General features: G+C 42.8%; 2 non-coding genes across 2 annotated transcripts; both read right to left on the bottom strand.

Moving 5' to 3' along the window:
- Positions 1 to 1,684: 1,684 nt before the first annotated feature.
- On the bottom strand, positions 1,685 to 1,798 carry LOC140274237 (U5 spliceosomal RNA). The gene has a single exon (XR_011908209.1). It is a non-coding gene; the product is annotated as a U5 spliceosomal RNA (small nuclear RNA).
- Positions 1,799 to 17,812: 16,014 nt separating this feature from the next.
- Positions 17,813 to 17,926, bottom strand: LOC140274236 (U5 spliceosomal RNA). The gene has a single exon (XR_011908208.1). It is a non-coding gene; the product is annotated as a U5 spliceosomal RNA (small nuclear RNA).
- Positions 17,927 to 21,487: the final 3,561 nt, after the last annotated feature.

Here is a 21,487-nt window from a genome sequence, read left to right as displayed (position 1 = left end):
CTTACCCGCTTTTTACCAAGTATGGTCGGACATTCACACCTTCGTACAGCGGAACACCCACTTGCATCCGAAGACCTCCGCCCCAAATTTTGTTGATATTTAGTCGGACATTCGCACCTTACCCGCTTTTGGAAAACTATGGCCTTCTTGCAGCCAAACACCTCTGATCTCGCTTTTGATGATATAAGGTTGGGCATTCAGACCTTGCTTCACCTGCTTTTCACCAAATATAGTCGGACATTCACACCTTCTTGCAGCCGAACACTTCCGCTTTTAGTGTTCTATGAGGCATTCACATTTTTTTTCACCGTATTTTATAGATTATGGTTGGAAATTCTCACCCACTCTCATCCGAAGACCTCTCCTCCCGCTTTTGTTAATATATAGTCGGGCATTCGAACCTTTTCTTACCCGCTTTTTACAAATTATAGTCGAACATTCACACCTACTTGCAGCTGAATACTTCCGCTCCACCTTGTAGGTATGTATGGTTGGCATTTGCACCTCTTTTTATACTGATTGCTGAAGATTAAGTTGTACTTTCTCAAACTACAACTTTTTTTTATTTGTTGAAACTTGATTTGAAGTGGATAAATAAGGAGGACAAACAGTTTTAAGTCAGGCTGATAGAAGGAATTAATTTTATAGCAAAATCTGTACTTCATCATATGTCGAGAGATGCTTATTGCTGAAGAAGTTCTTTCTCATTCTACAAAGTACAACGTTGTTTATCGTTGAAACTTGATTAGACATGAATAAATATGAAGGACAAAGCAGTCTTAACTTGGTTTGAGTTAATGAATTCGTTTTATAGGAGAATCCGAATTCGTGCATAACTCATAAAATAGAGCTTATTTTCGGATTCCTGAAGAATGATTCTGGTTCTTTCTAATAATACAAAGTTTGTTGTTTATTGTTGAAACTTCATCAGAAGTGAAGAAATAAATGAATGCCTATCAACAAATTGACCTTCTGTTGACCTTCGGGGAGGTGAGTATCTTCACTAGACTCACCTGTCTGCTCTTCCTCCTCATTTAGCGTAGCTCCACCCTCTGCCTGTGAATTCTCACAGACTTCAACACTGAGTGGTGAGGCCTCTACAGGCCCCTCCCCTTTTTGCTCCTCACTTCCAATCCAAGCTTTTGGCGGGAAGTTTGAATTTATTGGGTCAACCTCTTCACTTTGTTCACCAACTGCCACCTTTGGTCCTTCTCTTTGTTGGCTTGACTGTGGCTTTACCGTCTTTAATTTGTTGGCAAAAGATTTAGGGCAATCTCTGAAGAGGTGATTTAATTCTCCACAGAGATTACATTTCCTGCCATTTGGACACTCTCCAAAAGTTTGCCCAATTTCTCTGCTCTTCCCACATAACACCTTGGTACAAGCCTCAACCAGGTGCCCATGCTCACCACACTTGCGGCAGAACTTGGGCTGCCCCTGGTAGTGGATGTAACCTCGGTTTTCAAGGTGGCCAGAGTGTCGCCCACCCGCTGCACTGAGCACTCTTCAGCCCTTTTAAATGGTATAACTTTGCACTCCCGCACGCTCCAGCAAGCACCATTCAAGCAACAACTTTGCACTCCAGCTTCGAACATCGGCACAGTCGCAACAAGTAAGGCGACTCTACTCAGAGAAGTCACTCTGCACAGTAACAAGATTTCTTTTGCACAGACAGAAAGGGCTTCACCCGCAAAGGTAAAGCCTGCCAAAAATAGAAACAACTCATTAGTGCTGCTCTCCACAGAAATCTTTAGTAAAAGGCGAAAGACTTGTACGTTATGAAGAGAAACCAGAGTACGATTATCCGTCACTGCGGGAGCAGGGCATCAGGCTTGTTGGCATAGCCACCTTCCCCATGGTGAGCTTTGCTTGGTTGAGACGCTTGCTCCCCCCCCCCTTGCTCCTCGGCTGACCAAGTAGGAACAATCGGGCCCTATTCGATGGCTGCCTTGTCTTTTACTCTGTGCAAAAGACAAGGCAGCAACAAAAACACCACGAGAATCCCGTATTGAGGCTTTGTTCTGACCGCTCATTCGGGGTCGCATTTCTTTCAAGCAATTCTCCTGGTTAGCCCACACTCGGCTCGCTCCCATAGCCGTGTTAAAGTCTACTTCGCATTCACTCTCTTTTCCCATCAGACTCTTGGGATTTTATCTATAAAATGAATTCCTTCACTCAAACTATGTGAAAACTGCTTTGTCCTTAATATTTACCATGTCTAGAAAGATTTAAACAAAAAAAACAACGTTGTACTTTGCAGTAAAAGAAAGAGCAAATCTAAAGTTTCAGGAATCCGAGAATAAGCTTACTTTCATGAGTTCTTCACGATTTCGGATTTTGCTATAAAATGAATTCCTTCACTCAAACTAAATTAAAACTGCTAAACCGCTAATCTGTTATATGTAAGGCAGATGTCAAATTCACCGAAATAGGATCAAAGGGTATTCGGCCAATCGAGCTGTAGCAACTTCGGTAAAAGAGTATAAGTTGAAGAGTTTGTGAATAAAGGTGTGCGCACACATAGTGTGCTGTACGAAAATAGGCAGGGAGCAATGCCGGCTGGGGTATATGTTCTTGTATGTTGTCTGACTGTTTGATTTGAATGTGTTGTGTAAGTGTCCTGTTGAATGTTACATGTTTGGGCTTTGACACGCTTCACTGTGGTTGTTAACTGTGTGGTGTGTCCTGAAATGTTATATGTTTGGGCTGTGTGACATGCTTAATGCTTGTCAGTAGCTACCCACTTATTCATATACTATCAAAGTATGTCCGGACTTCTTATGTTGTCAGTTCCCATCAAAAGCGGAAGCGGAGGTCTTCGGATGCAAGTGGGTGTGAATATCCCACCATACAAGTATGGTGGAGAGGAAGCTGTGAATGGCCGACCATAGTAAAAGGCGGGTGAGAGAAGGTGCGAATGCCTAACCATACATCATCAAAAGAGGGAGCGGAGGTGTTCCGCTGTAAGACGGTGTGAATGTCCGACCATAGATGGTAAAAAGCGGGTAAGAAAAGGTTAAATTACCCAACTGTACACAATCAAAAGAGGGAGCGGAGTTGTTCAGCTAAGAGAAGGTGTGAAAGTCCGAACTTGGTTTGTAAAAAGCGGGTAAGAAAAGGTTCGTATGCCCGAATATACACCATCAAAAGCGGAAGCGGAGGTGTTCGGCTGCAAGATATTGTGAACGTCCGACCAAAGTTTGTAAAAAGCAGTTAAGAAAAGGTTCGAATATCTAACCAAACATAATCAAAAGCGGGAGCAGAGCTGTTCGACTGGAAGTAGGTGTGAATGTCAGATCATAATTTTCAAAAAGCTGATGAGAAAGGGTGAGAATGCCCGACTATACATCATCAAATGCGGGAGCGGAGTTGTTCGGCTGTGAGTAGGTGTGAATCTCCGACCATAATTGCTGAAAAATGTGTTAGAATAGGTAAAAATGCCGGTCCATACATCATCAAAAGCGAGAGAGGTTGTGTTCGGCTGCAAGTAGGTGTGAATGTCCAGCCATAATTACTCACAAACGGGTAAGAAAAGGTAGTATTGCCAGACCATATATGATCAAAACAGGGAGCGGAGGTGGTTCAGCTGCAAGAAGGTTTGAATGTCCGACTAAAGTTCAAATATATTAAAGAAAGCGGGAGGAGAGGTCTTCGGATGAGAGTGGTTGAAAATTTCCAACCATAATGTATAAAATGCGGTGAAAAAAAGGTGTGATAGAACACTAAAAGGTGGAGCGGAAGTGTTCGGCTGCAAGAAGGTGTGAATATCCGACTATATTTGGTGAAAAGCAGGTGAAGCAAGGTCTGAATGCCCAACCTTACATCATCAAAAGCGAGATCAGAGGTGTTTGGCTGCAAGAAGGCCATAGTTTGCCAAAAGCAGGTAAAGTGCGAATGTCCGACTAAATATCAACAAAATTTGGGGCAGAGGTCTTCGGATGCAAGTGGGTGTGAATATCCAACCATACAAGTATGGTGGAGAGGAAGCTGTGAATAGCCGACCATAGTTTGGAAAAAGCGGGTAAGAAAAGGTTTGAATACCCGAACATACACCATCAAAAGAGGGAGCGGAGGTGTTCCGCTGTACGAAGGTGTGAATGTCCGACCATAGTTGGTAAAAAGCGGGTAAGAAAAGGTTAAAATACCCGACTGTACACAATCAATAGCGGGAGCGGAGTTGTTCGGCTACTAAAAGGTGTGAAAGTCCGACCCTGGTTTGTAAAAAGCGGGTAAGAAAAGGTTCGTATGCCCGAATATACACCATCAAAAGCGGAAGCGGAGGTGTTCGGCTGCAAGATATTGTGAACGTCCGACCAAAGTTTGTAAAAAGCAGTTAAGAAAAGGTTCGAATATCTAACCAAACATAATCAAAAGCGGGAGCAGAGCTGTTCGACTGGAAGTAGGTGTGAATGTCAGATCATAATTTTCAAAAAGCTGATGAGAAAGGGTGAGAATGCCCGACTATACATCATCAAATGCGGGAGCGGAGTTGTTCGGCTGTGAGTAGGTGTGAATCTCCGACCATAATTGCTGAAAAATGTGTTAGAATAGGTAAAAATGCCGGTCCATACATCATCAAAAGCGAGAGAGGTTGTGTTCGGCTGCAAGTAGGTGTGAATGTCCAGCCATAATTACTCACAAACGGGTAAGAAAAGGTAGTATTGCCAGACCATATATGATCAAAACAGGGAGCGGAGGTGGTTCAGCTGCAAGAAGGTTTGAATGTCCGACTAAAGTTCAAATATATTAAAGAAAGCGGGAGGAGAGGTCTTCGGATGAGAGTGGTTGAAAATTTCCAACCATAATGTATAAAATGCGGTGAAAAAAAGGTGTGATAGAACACTAAAAGGTGGAGCGGAAGTGTTCGGCTGCAAGAAGGTGTGAATATCCGACTATATTTGGTGAAAAGCAGGTGAAGCAAGGTCTGAATGCCCAACCTTACATCATCAAAAGCGAGATCAGAGGTGTTTGGCTGCAAGAAGGCCATAGTTTGCCAAAAGCAGGTAAGGTGCGAATGTCCGACTAAATATCAACAAAATTTGGGGCAGAGGTCTTCGGATGCAAGTGGGTGTGAATATCCAACCATACAAGTATGGTGGAGAGGAAGCTGTGAATAGCCGACCATAGTTTGGAAAAAGCGGGTAAGAAAAGGTTTGAATACCCGAACATACACCATCAAAAGAGGGAGCGGAGGTGTTCCGCTGTACGAAGGTGTGAATGTCCGACCATAGTTGGTAAAAAGCGGGTAAGAAAAGGTTAAAATACCCGACTGTACACAATCAATAGCGGGAGCGGAGTTGTTCGGCTACTAAAAGGTGTGAAAGTCCGACCCTGGTTTGTAAAAAGTGGGTAAGAAAAGGTTCGAATGCCCGAACATACACCAACAAAAGAGGGAGCGGAGGTGTTCGGCTGCAAGAAGGTGTGAACGTCCAACCAAAGTTTGTAAAAAAGCAGTTAAGAAAAGGTTCGAATATCTAACCAAACATAATCAAAAGCGGGAGCAGAGCTGTTCGACTGCAAGTAGGTGTGAATGTCAGAGAATAATTTGCAAAAAGCTGATGACAAAGGGTGAGAAATCCCGACTATACACCATCAAATGCGGTAGCGGAGTTGTTCGGCTGTGAGTAGGTGTGATTCTCCAACCATAATTGCTGAAAAATGTGTTAGAAAAGGTAAGAATGCCGGTCCATACATCATCAAAAGCGGGAGAGGTGGTGTTCGGCTGCAAGTAGGTGTGAATGTCCATTAATAATTGCTTTAAAACATGAAAGAAAATTTTCGAATATCAAACCTTACATGATCATTAGCGGGAGAGGAGGTGTTCAGCTGCAAGAAGATGTGAATATCCACCCATAATTACTGAAAAATGGGTAGGAAAAGATGCGAATGTCCAACCATAAATCATCAAAAGCAGGAGTGGAGTTGTTCAGCTACAAGAAGGTATGAAAGTCCAACCATGGTTTGTAAAAAGCGGGTAAGAGAAGGTTCGAATACCCGAATATATACCATCAAAAGCGGAAGTGGGGGTGTTCGGCTGCAAGAAGGTGTGAACGTCCGACCAAATATTGTAAAAAGCAGTTAAGAAAAGGTTTGAATATCCAACCGAACATAATCAAAAGCGGGAGCAGAGCTGTTCGACTGCAAGTAGGTGTGAATGTCAGATCATAATTGCTGAAAAATGTGATAGAAAAGACTAGAATGCCGGACAATACATCATCAAAAGCGGGAGAGGTGGTTTTTCGGCTGCAAGTAGGTGTGAATGTCCAGCCATAATTACTCACAATCGGGAGAAGAAAAGGTAGTATTTCCAGACCACACATGATCAAAACAGGGAATGGAGGTGGTTCAGCTGCAAGGTGTGAATGTCTGACTAAAGTTTGTAAAAACCGTGTAAGACAAGGGGCGAATGCCCGACAATGTATGATCAAAAGAGGGAGCGGAGGTTTTCGGCTGCAAGGTCTGAATGTCCAACCATAATTTGTAAAAATCGGGGAAGAAAAGGCTCGAAAGCCCGACTATACACCATCAAAAGCGGGAGCAGAGGTGTTCAGGTGCAAGCAGGTCTGAATGTCCGACCAATAATTACTGAAAAATGGGTAAGAAAAGGTGCGAATGCCAAACCATACATCATCAAAAGCAGGAGCGGATGTGTTCGGCTACAAGAAGGTTTGAATGTCCAACCATAGTAAGTAATAGGTGTGTAAGAAAAGGCTCGAATGCCCGACTATACACCATCAAAAGCGGAAGCGGAGGTGTTCGGCTGCAAGATATTGTGAACGTCCGACCAAAGTTTGTAAAAATCAGTTAAGAAAAGGTTCGAATATCTAACCAAACATAATCAAAAGCGGGAGCAGAGCTGTTCGACTGCAAGTAGGTGTGAATATCAGATCATAATTTGCAAAAAGCTGATGAGAAAGGGTGAGAATGCCCGACTATACACCATCAAATGCGGGAGCGGAGTTGTTCGGCTGTGAGTAGGTGTGAATCTCCGACCATAATTGCTGAAAAATGTGTTAGAAAAGGTAAGAATGCCGGTCCATACATCATCAAAAGCGAGAGAGGTTGTGTTCGGCTGCAAGTAGGTGTGAATGTCCATTAATAATTGCTTTAAAACATGAAAGAAAATTTTCGAATATCAAACCTTACATGATCATTAGCGGGAGAGGAGGTGTTCAGCTGCAAGAAGATGTGAATATCCACCCATAATTACTGAAAAATGGGTAGGAAAAGATGCGAATGTCCAACCATAAATCATCAAAAGCAGGAGTGGAGTTGTTCAGCTACAAGAAGGTATGAAAGTCCAACCATGGTTTGTAAAAAGCGGGTAAGAAAAGGTTCGAATACCCGAATATATACCATCAAAAGCGGAAGCGGAGGTGTTCGGCTGCAAGAAGGTGTGAACGTCCGACCAAAGTTTGTAAAAAGCAGTTAAGAAAAGGTTTGAATATCCAACCGAACATAATCAAAAGCGGGAGCAGAGCTGTTCGACTGCAAGTAGGTGTGAATGTCAGATCATAATTGCTGAAAAATGTGATAGAAAAGACTAGAATGCCGGACAATACATCATCAAAAGCGGGAGAGGTGGTTTTTCGGCTGCAAGTAGGTGTGAATGTCCAGCCATAATCACTCACAAACGGGGGAAGAAAAGGTAGTATTTCCAGACCACACATGATCAAAACAGGGAATGGAGGTGGTTCAGCTGCAAGGTGTGAATGTCTGACTAAAGTTTGTAAAAACCGTGTAAGACAAGGGGCGAATGCCCGACAATGTATGATCAAAAGAGGGAGCGGAGGTTTTCGGCTGCAAGGTCTGAATGTCCAACCACAATTTGTAAAAATCGGGGAAGAAAAGGCTCGAAAGCCCGACTATACACCATCAAAAGCGGGAGCAGAGGTGTTCAGGTGCAAGAAGGTCTGTATATCCGACCAAAAATTAATGAAAAATGGGTAAGAAAAGGTGCAAATGCCAAATAATACATCATCAAAAGCAGGAGCGGATGTGTTCGGCTACAAGAAGGTTTGAATGTCCAACCATAGTAAGTAATAGGCGGGTAAGAAAAGGCTCGAATGCCCGACTATATACCATCAAAAGCGGAAGCGGAGGTGTTCGGCTGCAAGACGGTGTGAACGTCCGACCAAAGTTTGTAAAAAGCAGTTAAGAAAATGTTCGAATATCCAACCAAACATAATCAAAAGCGGGAGCAGAGCTGTTCGACTGCAAGTAGGTGTGAATATCAGATCATAATTTGCAAAAAGCTGTTGAGAAAGGGTGAGAATGCCCGACTGTACACTATCAAATGTGGGAGCGGAGTTGTTCGGCTGTGAGTAGGTGTGATTCTACAACCATAATTGCTGAAAAATGTGTTAGAAAAGGTAAGAATGCCGGACCATATATCACCAAAAGCGGGAGAGGTTGTGTTCGGCTGCAAGTAGGTGTGAATGTCCAGCCATAATTACTCTCAAACGGGTAAGAAAGGGTACTATTGCCAGACCATATATGATCAAAACAGGGAGCGGAGGTGGTTCAGCTGCAAGAAGGTTTGAATGTCCGACTAAAGTTTGTAAAAAGCGGGTAAGACAAGGTGTGAATTCCCGACAATGTATGATCAAAAGAGGAGTGGAGGTTTTCGGCTGCAAGAAGGTCTGAATGTCCACCCATAATTACTGAAAAATGGGTAAGAAAAGGTGCGAAAGCCCAACCGCACATGATCATAAGTGGATGAGAAGGTGTTCGACTGCAAGTAGGTGTGAATGTAAGATCATAATTTGTAAAAAGCGGGTAAGAAAAGGTAAGAATGCCCAACCATAAATTATCAAAAGCGGCAGCAGAGTTTCGACTGGTATTTATCAATGTCTAGATAGTTCTGCACGATTTCGGATTTTATGTATAAAATGAATTCCTTCACGCAAACTAAGTTAACACTGCTTTGTCATTCATATGTACCCATTTCTACATATATTTCAAGCATAAACTTCCTCATACTACCCTGAATGAGAAAGAGCCACACTTGTGATTAAGCCATACGCCCCTTTTGAGGAGTTCTGCATGATTTGGGATTTTATCTATAAAATCAATTCCTTCACTCAAACAATGTTAAAACGGCTTTTACCTTCATATTTATCAATATCTCGATAGATTTAAACAAAAAAACAACGTTGTACTTTGCAGTAAAAGAAAGAGCCAATCAAAAGTTTTAGGAATCCGAGAATAAGCTTATTTTCATGAGTTCTGCACGATTTCGGATTTTATGTATAAAATGAATTCATTCACTCAAACCAAGTTAAAACTGCTTTTTCATTCATATTTATCAATGTCTAGATCGACTTCAACAAAGAACAACATTGTATTTTGCAGTAGAAGAAAGAGCAAAACTGAAGGATCAGGAATCCGAGAATAAGCTTATTTTCTTATGGGCAAGTGGGAACTGCTTTGTCCTTCGTATTTATCAATGTGTAGATGGATTTCAACTTCTTCTACTGCAAACTCCAATGTTTTTCTTTGTTGAAGTCGATCTAGACATTGATGAATATGGAAGGACAAAGCAGTTTTAACTTGGTTTGAGCAAAGCAATTCATTTTATAGCAAAATCCGAAATCGTGCAGAACTCATGAAAGCAGGCTTATACTCGGATTCCTGAAACTTTAGATTTGCTCTTTCTTTTACTGCAAAGTACAACGTTGTTTTTTTGTTTAAATCTTTCTAGACATGGTAAATATGAAGGACAAATCAGTTTTAACATAGTTTGAGTGAAGTAATGCATTTCATAAGCAAAATCCCAAATCATGCAAAACTCACGAAAAGCTTTTTCTCGCTTTTCACTGCTTTTTACAAACTTTGGTCGGACGTTCACACCTTCTTGCATCCGAACACCTCCGCTTCCGCTTTTGATGATGTATATTCGGGCATTCGAACCTTTTATTACCCGCTTTTTACAAACCATTGTTGGACTTTCACACCTTCTTGCAGCCGAACACCACCTCTCCCGCTTTTGATGATGTATGGTCCAGTATTCTTACCTTTTCTAACACATTTTTCAGCAATTATGGTCGGACATTCACACCTACTCACAGCTGGACACCTCCGCTCCCGCTTTTGATCATACAATGTCGGGACATCGCTCCTTGTCTTACCAGCTTTTTACAAACTTTAGTCGAACATTCACACCTTCTTGCAGCTGAACACCTCCGCTCCCGCTTTTGATGATGTATAGTCGGGCTTTCGAGCCTTTTCTTACCCGGTTTTTACAAATTATGGTTGGACATTCAGACCTTGCAGCCGAACACCTCCGCTCTCTCTTTTGATCATACATTGTCGGGCATTCGCACCTTGTCTTACCCGCTTTTGACAAACTATAGTCAGACATTCACACCTTGCAGCTGAACCTCCGCTCCCTGTTTTGATCATGTATGGTCTGGCAATACTACCTTTTCTTCCCCCGTTTGTGATTAATTATGGCTGGACATTCAAACCTACTTGCAGTCGAACAGATCTGCTCCCGCTTTTGATTATGTTTGGTTGGATATTCGAACCTTTTCTTAACTGCTTTTTACAAACCATGGTCGTACTTTCACACCGTCTTGTAGCCGAACAACTCCGCTCTCGCTATTGATTTTGTACAGTCGGGTATTTTAACCTTTTCTTACCCGCTTTTTACCAACTATGGTCGGACATTCACACCGTCTTACAGCGGAACACCTCCGCTCCCGCTTTTTATGGTGTATAGTCGGGCATTTGAACCTTTTCTTACCCGCTATTTACAAACTATGGTAGGACATTCAAACTTTCGTGTATCCGAAAACCTCCGCTCTCTCTTTTGATCATACATTGTCGGACATTCGCACCTTTTCTTACCGGCTTTTTACAAACCATGGTCGGACTGTCACACCTTCTTGTAGCCGAACACATCCGCTCCCGCTATTGATTGTGTACAGTCGGGTATATTAACCTTTTCTTACCCGCTTTTTACCAAGTATGGTTGGACATTCACACCTTCGTACAGCGGAACACCTCCGCTCCCTCTTTTGATGGTGTATGTTCGGGCATTCAAACCTTTTCTTACCCGCTTTTTCCAAACTATGGTCGGCTATTCACAGCTTCCTCTCCACCCACCATACTTGTATGGTGGGATATTCACACCCACTTGCATCCGAAGACCTCCGCCCCAAATTTTGTTGATATTTAGTCGGACATTCGCACCTTACCCGCTTTTGGCAAACTATGGCCTTCTTGCAGCCAAACAACTCTGATCTTGCTTTTGATGATGTAAGGTTGGGCATTCAGACCTTGCTTCACCTGCTTTTCACCAAATATAGTCGGACATTCACACCTTCTTGCAGCCGAACACTTCCGCTCCACCTTTTAGTGTTCTATCACACCTTTTTTTTCACCGCATTTTATACATTATGGTTGGAAATTTTCAACCACTCTCATCCGAAGACCTCTCCTCCCGCTTTTGTTAATATATTTGAACTTTAGTTTGACATTCAAACCTTCTTGCAGCTGAACCACCTCCGCTCCCTGTTTTGATCATATATGGTCTGGCTACTACCTTTTCTTACCCGTTTGTGAGTAATTATGGCTGGACATTCACACCTACTTGCAGTCGAACACAACCTCTCTCGCTTTTGATGATGTATGGAGCGGCATTTTTACCTTTTCTAACACATTTTTCAGCAATTATGGTTGGAGATTCACACCTACTCACAGCCGAACAACTCCGCTCCCGCATTTGATGATGTATAGTCGGGCATTCTCACCCTTTCTCATCAGCTTTTTGCAAATTATGATCTGACATTCACACCTACTTGCAGTCGAACAGCTCTGCTCCCACTTTTGATTATGTTTGGTTGGATATTCGAACCTTTTCTTAACTTCTTTTTACATATTTTGGTTGGACGTTCACACCTTCTTGTAGCCGAACACTTCCACTCCTGCTTTTGATGATGTATGGTTGGGCATTCACACCTTTTTTTTGCCCATTTTTCAGGAATTATGGTTGGACATTCACACCTTGCAGCTGAACACCTCCTATCCCACTTATGATCATGTGCGGTTTGATTTTCGAAAAGTTTCTTTCATGTTTTCTAGCAATTATTGATGGACATGTAGACCTTCTTGCAGCAGAACACCTCCGCTCCCGCTTTTGATCATACATTGTCAGGCATTCGCACCTTGTCTTACCCACTTTTTACAAACTTTAGTCGAACAGTCACACTTTTTTGCAGCCGAACACCACCTCTCCCGCTTTTGATGATGTATGGTCCAGCATTCTTACCTTTTCTAACACATTCTTCAGCAATTATGGTCGGACATTCACACCTACTCAGAGCCGAACACCTCCGCTCCCGCATTTGATGGTGTATAGTCGGGCATTCTCACCCTTTCTCATCAGCTTTTTACAAATTATGATCTGACATTCACACCTGCTTTTGATAATGTATTGTTAGGCATTCGCACCTTTTTTTTTACCCATTTTTCATGAATTATGGGTGGACATTCACACCTTCTTGCAGCCGAACACCTCCTCTCCCGCTTATGATCATGTGCGGTTTGATATTTGAAAATTTACTTTCTTGTTTTAAAGCAATTATTGATGGACATTCAAACCTTCTTTTTGATGGTGTATAGTCGGGCTTTCGAGCCTTTTCTTCCCGGTTTTTACAAACCATGGTCGGACTTTCACACCTTCTTGTAGCCGAACAACTCCGCTCCCGCTATTGATTGTGTACAGTCGGGTATTTTAACCTTTTCTTACCCGCTTTTTACCAACTATGGTCGGACATTCACACCGTCTTACAGCGGAACACCTCTGCTCCCGCTTTTGATGGTGTATAGTCGGGCATTCGAACCTTTTCTTACCCGCTTTTTACAAACTATGGTCGGACATTCAAACCTTCTTGTATCCGAAAACCTCCGCTCTCTCTTTTGATCATACATTGTCGGACATTCGCACCTTTTCTTACCCGCTTTTTACAAACCATGGTCGGACTTTCACATCTTCTTGTAGCCGAACACCTCCGCTCCCGCTATTGATTGTGTACAGTCGGGTATTTTAACCTTTTCTTACCCGCTTTTTACAAACCATTGTTGGACTTTCACACCTTCTTGCAGCCGAACACCACCTCTCCCGCTTTTGATGATGTATGGCCCAGTATTCTTACCTTTTCTAACACATTTTTCAGCAATTGTGGTCGGACATTCACACCTACTCACAGCTGGACACCTCCGCTCCCGCTTTTGATCATACAATGTCGGGACATCGCTCCTTGTCTTACCAGCTTTTTACAAACTTTAGTCGAACATTCACACCTTCTTGCAGCTGAACACCTCCGCTCCCGCTTTTGATGATGTATAGTTGGGCTTTCGAGCCTTTTCTTACCCGGTTTTTACAAATTATGGTTGGACATTCAGACCTTGCAGCCGAACACCTCCGCTCTCTCTTTTGATCATACATTGTCGGGCATTCGCACCTTGTCTTACCCGCTTTTTACAAACTATAGTCAGAGATTCACACTTTGCAGCTGAACCTCCGCTCCCTGTTTTGATCATGTATGGTCTGGCAATACTACCTTTTCTTCCCCCGTTTGTGAGTAATTATGGCTGGACATTCACACCTACTTGCAGTCGAACAGCTCTGCTCCCGCTTTTGATTATGTTTGGTTGGATATTCGAACCTTTTCTTAACTGCTTTTTACAAACCATGGTCGTACTTTCACACCTTCTTGTAGCCGAACAACTCCGCTCCCGCTATTGATTTTGTACAGTCGGGTATTTTAACCTTTTCTTACCCGCTTTTTACCAACTATGGTCGGACATTCACACCGTCTTACAGCGGAACACCTCCGCTCCCGCTTTTTATGGTGTATAGTCGGGCATTTGAACCTTTTCTTACCCGCTATTTACAAACTATGGTAGGACATTCAAACTTTCGTGTATCCGAAAACCTCCGCTCTCTCTTTTGATCATACATTGTCGGATATTCGCACCTTTTCTTACCAGCTTTTTACAAACCATGGTCGGACTGTCACACCTTCTTGTAGCCGAACACATCCGCTCCCGCTATTGATTGTGTACAGTCGGGTATATTAACCTTTTCTTACCCGCTTTTTACCAAGTATGGTTGGACATTCACACCTTCGTACAGCGGAACACCTCCGCTCCCTCTTTTGATGGTGTATGTTCGGGCATTCAAACCTTTTCTTACCCGCTTTTTCCAAACTATGGTCGGCTATTCACAGCTTCCTCTCCACCCACCATACTTGTATGGTGGGATATTCACACCCACTTGCATCCGAAGACCTCCGCCCCAAATTTTGTTGATATTTAGTCGGACATTCGCACCTTACCCGCTTTTGGCAAACTATGGCCTTCTTGCAGCCAAACAACTCTGATCTTGCTTTTGATGATGTAAGGTTGGGCATTCAGACCTTGCTTCACCTGCTTTTCACCAAATATAGTCGGACATTCACACCTTCTTGCAGCCGAACACTTCCGCTCCACCTTTTAGTGTTCTATCACACCTTTTTTTTCACCGCATTTTATACATTATGGTTGGAAATTTTCAACCACTCTCATCCGAAGACCTCTCCTCCCGCTTTTGTTAATATATTTGAACTTTAGTTTGACATTCAAACCTTCTTGCAGTTGAACCACCTCCGCTCCCTGTTTTGATCATATATGGTCTGGCTACTACCTTTTCTTACCCGTTTGTGAGTAATTATGGCTGGACATTCACACCTACTTGCAGTCGAACACAACCTCTCTCGCTTTTGATGATGTATGGACCGGCATTTTTACCTTTTCTAACACATTTTTCAGCAATTATGGTCGGAGATTCACACCTACTCACAGCCGAACAACTCCGCTCCCGCATTTGATGATGTATAGTCGGGCATTCTCACCCTTTCTCATCAGCTTTTTGCAAATTATGATCTGACATTCACACCTACTTGCAGTCGAACAGCTCTGCTCCCGCTTTTGATTATGTTTGGTTGGATATTCGAACCTTTTCTTAACTTCTTTTTACATATTTTGGTTGGACGTTCACACCTTCTTGTAGCCGAACACTTCCACTCCTGCTTTTGATGATGTATGGTTGGGCATTCACACCTTTTTTTTGCCCATTTTTCAGGAATTATGGGTGGACATTCACACCTTGCAGCTGAACACCTCCTATCCCACTTATGATCATGTGCGGTTTGATTTTCGAAAAGTTTCTTTCATGTTTTCTAGCAATTATTGATGGACATGTAGACCTTCTTGCAGCTGAACACCTCCGCTCCCGCTTTTGATCATACATTGTCAGGCATTCGCACCTTGTCTTACCCACTTTTTACAAACTTTAGTCGAACAGTCACACCTTTTTGCAGCCGAACACCACCTCTCCCGCTTTTGATGATGTATGGTCCAGCATTCTTACCTTTTCTAACACATTCTTCAGCAATTATGGTCGGACATTCACACCTACTCAGAGCCGAACACCTCCGCTCCCGCATTTGATGGTGTATAGTCGGGCATTCTCACCCTTTCTCATCAGCTTTTTACAAATTATGATCTGACATTCACACCTGCTTTTGATAATGTATTGTTAGGCATTCGCACCTTTTTTTTTACCCATTTTTCATGAATTATGGGTGGACATTCACACCTTCTTGCAGCCGAACACCTCCTCTCCCGCTTATGATCATGTGCGGTTTGATATTCGAAAATTTACTTTTTCACATTCACATCGTCTTACAACGGAACACCTCTATTCCCGCTTTTGATGGTGTATAGTCGGGCATTCGAACCTTTTCTTACCCGCTTTTTACAAACTATGGTGGGACATTCAAACCTTCTTGTATCCGAAAACCTCCGCTCTCTCTTTTGATCATACATTGTCGGACATTCGCACCTTTTCTTACCCGCTTTTTACAAACCATGGTCGGACTTTCACATCTTCTTGTAGCCGAACACATCCGCTCCCGCTATTGATTGTGTACAGTCGGGTATTTTAACCTTTTCTTACCCGCTTTTTACCAAGTATGGTCGGACATTCACACCTTCGTACAGCGGAACACCTCCGCTCCCTCTTTTGATGGTGTATGTTCGGGCATTCAAACCTTTTCTTACCCGCTTTTTCCAAACTATGGTCGGCTATTTACAGCTTCCTCTCCACCATACTTGTATGGTGGGATATTCACACCCACTTGCATCCGAAGACCTCCGCCCCAAATTTTGTTGATATTTAGTCGGACATTCGCACCTTACCCGCTTTTGGAAAACTATGGCCTTCTTGCAGCCAAACACCTCTGATCTCGCTTTTGATGATATAAGGTTGGGCATTCAGACCTTGCTTCACCTGCTTTTCACCAAATATAGTCGGACATTCACACCTTCTTGCAGCCGAACACTTCCGCTTTTAGTATTCTATGAGGCATTCACATATTTTTTTTCACCGTATTTTATAGATTATGGTTGGAAATTCTCACCCACTCTCATCCGAAGACCTCTCCTCCCGCTTTTGTTAATATATAGTCGGGCATTCGAACCTTTTCTTACCCGCTTTTTACAAATTATAGTCGAACATTCACACCTACTTGCAGCTGAATACTTCCGCTCCACCTTGTAGGTATGTATGGTTGGCATTTGCACCTCTTTTTATACTGATTGCTGAAGATTAAGTTGTACTTTCTCAAACTACAACTTTTTTTTATTTGTTGAAACTTGATTTGAAGTGGATAAATAAGGAGGACAAACAGTTTTAAGTCAGGCTGATAGAAGGAATTAATTTTATAGCAAAATCTGTACTTCGTCATATGTCGAGAGATGCTTATTGCTGAAGAAGTTCTTTCTCATTCTACAAAGTACAACGTTGTTTATCGTTGAAACTTGATTAGACATGAATAAATATGAAGGACAAAGCAGTCTTAACTTGGTTTGAGTTAATGAATTCGTTTTATAGGAGAATCCGAATTCGTGCATAACTCATAAAATAGAGCTTATTTTCGGATTCCTGAAGAATGATTCTGGTTCTTTCTAATAATACAAAGTTTGTTGTTTATTGTTGAAACTTCATCAGAAGTGAAGAAATAAATGAATGCCTATCAACAAATTGACCTTCTGTTGACCTTCGGGGAGGTGAGTATCTTCACTAGACTCACCTGTCTGCTCTTCCTCCTCATTTAGCGTAGCTCCACCCTCTGCCTGTGAATTCTCACAGACTTCAACACTGAGTGGTGAGGCCTCTACAGGCCCCTCCCCTTTTTGCTCCTCACTTCCAATCCAAGCTTTTGGCGGGAAGTTTGAATTTATTGGGTCAACCTCTTCACTTTGTTCACCAACTGCCACCTTTGGTCCTTCTCTTTGTTGGCTTGACTGTGGCTTTACCGTCTTTAATTTGTTGGCAAAAGATTTAGGGCAATCTCTGAAGAGGTGATTTAATTCTCCACAGAGATTACATTTCCTGCCATTTGGACACTCTCCAAAAGTTTGCCCAATTTCTCTGCTCTTCCCACATAACACCTTGGTACAAGCCTCAACCAGGTGCCCATGCTCACCACACTTGCGGCAGAACTTGGGCTGCCCCTGGTAGTGGATGTAACCTCGGTTTTCAAGGTGGCCAGAGTGTCGCCCACCCGCTGCACTGAGCACTCTTCAGCCCTTTTAAATGGTATAACTTTGCACTCCCGCACGCTCCAGCAAGCACCATTCAAGCAACAACTTTGCACTCCAGCTTCGAACATCGGCACAGTCGCAACAAGTAAGGCGACTCTACTCAGAGAAGTCACTCTGCACAGTAACAAGATTTCTTTTGCACAGACAGAAAGGGCTTCACCCGCAAAGGTAAAGCCTGCCAAAAATAGAAACAACTCATTAGTGCTGCTCTCCACAGAAATCTTTAGTAAAAGGCGAAAGACTTGTACGTTATGAAGAGAAACCAGAGTACGATTATCCGTCACTGCGGGAGCAGGGCATCAGGCTTGTTGGCATAGCCACCTTCCCCATGGTGAGCTTTGCTTGGTTGAGACGCTTGCTCCCCCCCCCCTTGCTCCTCGGCTGACCAAGTAGGAACAATCGGGCCCTATTCGATGGCTGCCTTGTCTTTTACTCTGTGCAAAAGACAAGGCAGCAACAAAAACACCACGAGAATCCCGTATTGAGGCTTTGTTCTGACCGCTCATTCGGGGTCGCATTTCTTTCAAGCAATTCTCCTGGTTAGCCCACACTCGGCTCGCTCCCATAGCCGTGTTAAAGTCTACTTCGCATTCACTCTCTTTTCCCATCAGACTCTTGGGATTTTATCTATAAAATGAATTCCTTCACTCAAACTATGTGAAAACTGCTTTGTCCTTAATATTTACCATGTCTAGAAAGATTTAAACAAAAAAAACAACGTTGTACTTTGCAGTAAAAGAAAGAGCAAATCTAAAGTTTCAGGAATCCAAGAATAAGCTTACTTTCATGAGTTCTTCACGATTTCGGATTTTGCTATAAAATGAATTCCTTCACTCAAACTAAATTAAAACTGCTAAACCGCTAATCTGTTATATGTAAGGCAGATGTCAAATTCACCGAAATAGGATCAAAGGGTATTCGGCCAATCGAGCTGTAGCAACTTCGGTAAAAGAGTATAAGTTGAAGAGTTTGTGAATAAAGGTGTGCGCACACATAGTGTGCTGTACGAAAATAGGCAGGGAGCAATGCCGGCTGGGGTATATGTTCTTGTATGTTGTCTGACTGTTTGATTTGAATGTGTTGTGTAAGTGTCCTGTTGAATGTTACATGTTTGGGCTTTGACACGCTTCACTGTGGTTGTTAACTGTGTGGTGTGTCCTGAAATGTTATATGTTTGGGCTGTGTGACATGCTTAATGCTTGTCAGTAGCTACCCACTTATTCATATACTATCAAAGTATGTCCGGACTTCTTATGTTGTCAGTTCCCATCAAAAGCGGAAGCGGAGGTCTTCGGATGCAAGTGGGTGTGAATATCCCACCATACAAGTATGGTGGAGAGGAAGCTGTGAATGGCCGACCATAGTAAAAGGCGGGTGAGAGAAGGTGCGAATGCCTAACCATACATCATCAAAAGAGGGAGCGGAGGTGTTCCGCTGTAAGACGGTGTGAATGTCCGACCATAGATGGTAAAAAGCGGGTAAGAAAAGGTTAAATTACCCGACTGTACACAATCAAAAGAGGGAGCGGAGTTGTTCAGCTAAGAGAAGGTGTGAAAGTCCGACCTTGGTTTGTAAAAAGCTGGTAAGAAAAGGTTCGTATGCCCGAATATACACCATCAAAAGCGGAAGCGGAGGTGTTCGGCTGCAAGATATTGTGAACGTCCGACCAAAGTTTGTAAAAAGCAGTTAAGAAAAGGTTCGAATATCTAACCAAACATAATCAAAAGCGGGAGCAGAGCTGTTCGACTGGAAGTAGGTGTGAATGTCAGATCATAATTTTCAAAAAGCTGATGAGAAAGGGTGAGAATGCCCGACTATACATCATCAAATGCGGGAGCGGAGTTGTTCGGCTGTGAGTAGGTGTGAATCTCCGACCATAATTGCTGAAAAATGTGTTAGAATAGGTAAAAATGCCGGTCCATACATCATCAAAAGCGAGAGAGGTTGTGTTCGGCTGCAAGTAGGTGTGAATGTCCATTAATAATTGCTTTAAAACATGAAAGGAAATTTTCGAATATCAAACCTTACATGATCATTAGCGGGAGAGGAGGTGTTCAGCTGCAAGAAGATGTGAATATCCACCCATAATTACTGAAAAATGGGTAGGAAAAGATGCGAATGTCCAACCATAAATCATCAAAAGCAGGAGTGGAGTTGTTCAGCTACAAGAAGGTATGAAAGTCCAACCATGGTTTGTAAAAAGCGGGTAAGAAAAGGTTCGAATACCCGAATATATACTATCAAAAGCGGAAGCGGAGGTGTTCGGCTGCAAGAAGGTGTGAACGTCCGACCAAAGTTTGTAAAAAGCAGTTAAGAAAAGGTTTGAATATCCAACCGAACATAATCAAAAGCGGGAGCAGAGCTGTTCGACTGCAAGTAGGTGTGAATGTCAGATCATAATTGCTGAAAAATGTGATAGAAAAGACTAGAATGCCGGACAATACATCATCAAAAGCGGGAGAGGTGGTTTTTCGGCTGCAAGTAGGTGTGAATGTCCAGCCATAATCACTCACAAACGGGGGAAGAAAAGGTAGTATTTCCAGACCACACATGATCAAAACAGGGAATGGAGGTGGTTCAGCTGCAAGGTGTGAATGTCTGACTAAAGTTTGTAAAAACCGTGTAAGACAAGGGGCGAATGCCCGACAATGTATGATCAAAAGAGGGAGCGGAGGTTTTCGGCTGCAAGGTCTGAATGTCCAACCACAATTTGTAAAAATCGGGGAAGAAAAGGCTCGAAAGCCCGACTATACACCATCAAAAGCAGGAGCAGAGGTGTTCAGGTGCAAGAAGGTCTGAATATCCGACCAAAAATTAATGAAAAATGGGTAAGAAAAGGTGCAAATGCCAAATAATACATCATCAAAAGCAGGAGCGGATGTGTTCGGCTACAAGAAGGTGTGAACGTCCGACCAAAGTTTGTAAAAAGCAGTTAAGAAAAGGTTTGAATATCCAACCGAACATAATCAAAAGCGGGAGCAGAGCTGTTCGACTGCAAGTAGGTGTGAATGTCAGATCATAATTGCTGAAAAATGTGATAGAAAAGACTAGAATGCCGGACAATACATCATCAAAAGCGGGAGAGGTGGTTTTTCGGCTGCAAGTAGGTGTGAATGTCCAGCCATAATCACTCACAAACGGGGGAAGAAAAGGTAGTATTTCCAGACCACACATGATCAAAACAGGGAATCGAGGTGGTTCAGCTGCAAGGTGTGAATGTCTGACTAAAGTTTGTAAAAACCGTGTAAGACAAGGGGCGAATGCCCGACAATGTATGATCAAAAGAGGGAGCGGAGGTTTTCGGCTGCAAGGTCTGAATGTCCAACCACAATTTGTAAAAATCGGGGAAGAAAAGGCTCGAAAGCCCGACTATACACCATCAAAAGCGGGAGCAGAGGTGTTCAGGTGCAAGAAGGTCTGAATATCCGACCAAAAATTTATGAAAAATGGGTAAGAAAAGGTGCAAATGCCAAATAATACATCATCAAAAGCAGGAGCGGATGTGTTCGGCTACAAGAAGGTTTGAATGTCCAACCATAGTAAGTAATAGGCGGGTAAGAAAAGGCTCGAATGCCCGACTATATACCATCAAAAGCGGAAGCGGAGGTGTTCGGCTGCAAGACGGTGTGAACGTCCGACCAAAGTTTGTAAAAAGCATTTAAGAAAATGTTCGTATATCCAACCAAACATAATCAAAAGCGGGAGCAGAGCTGTTCGACTGCAAGTAGGTGTGAATATCAGATCATAATTTGCAAAAAGCTGTTGAGAAAGGGTGAGAATGCCCGACTATACACTATCAAATGTGGGAGCGGAGTTGTTCGGCTGTGAGTAG

Source organism: Leuresthes tenuis, unplaced genomic scaffold (genome assembly GCF_036924035.1).
Source record: "Leuresthes tenuis unplaced genomic scaffold, fLeuTen1.0.hap1 SCAF_17, whole genome shotgun sequence".
Taxonomy (NCBI): domain Eukaryota; kingdom Metazoa; phylum Chordata; class Actinopteri; order Atheriniformes; family Atherinopsidae; genus Leuresthes; species Leuresthes tenuis.
This window is presented reverse-complemented; position numbering and strand designations above follow the sequence as displayed.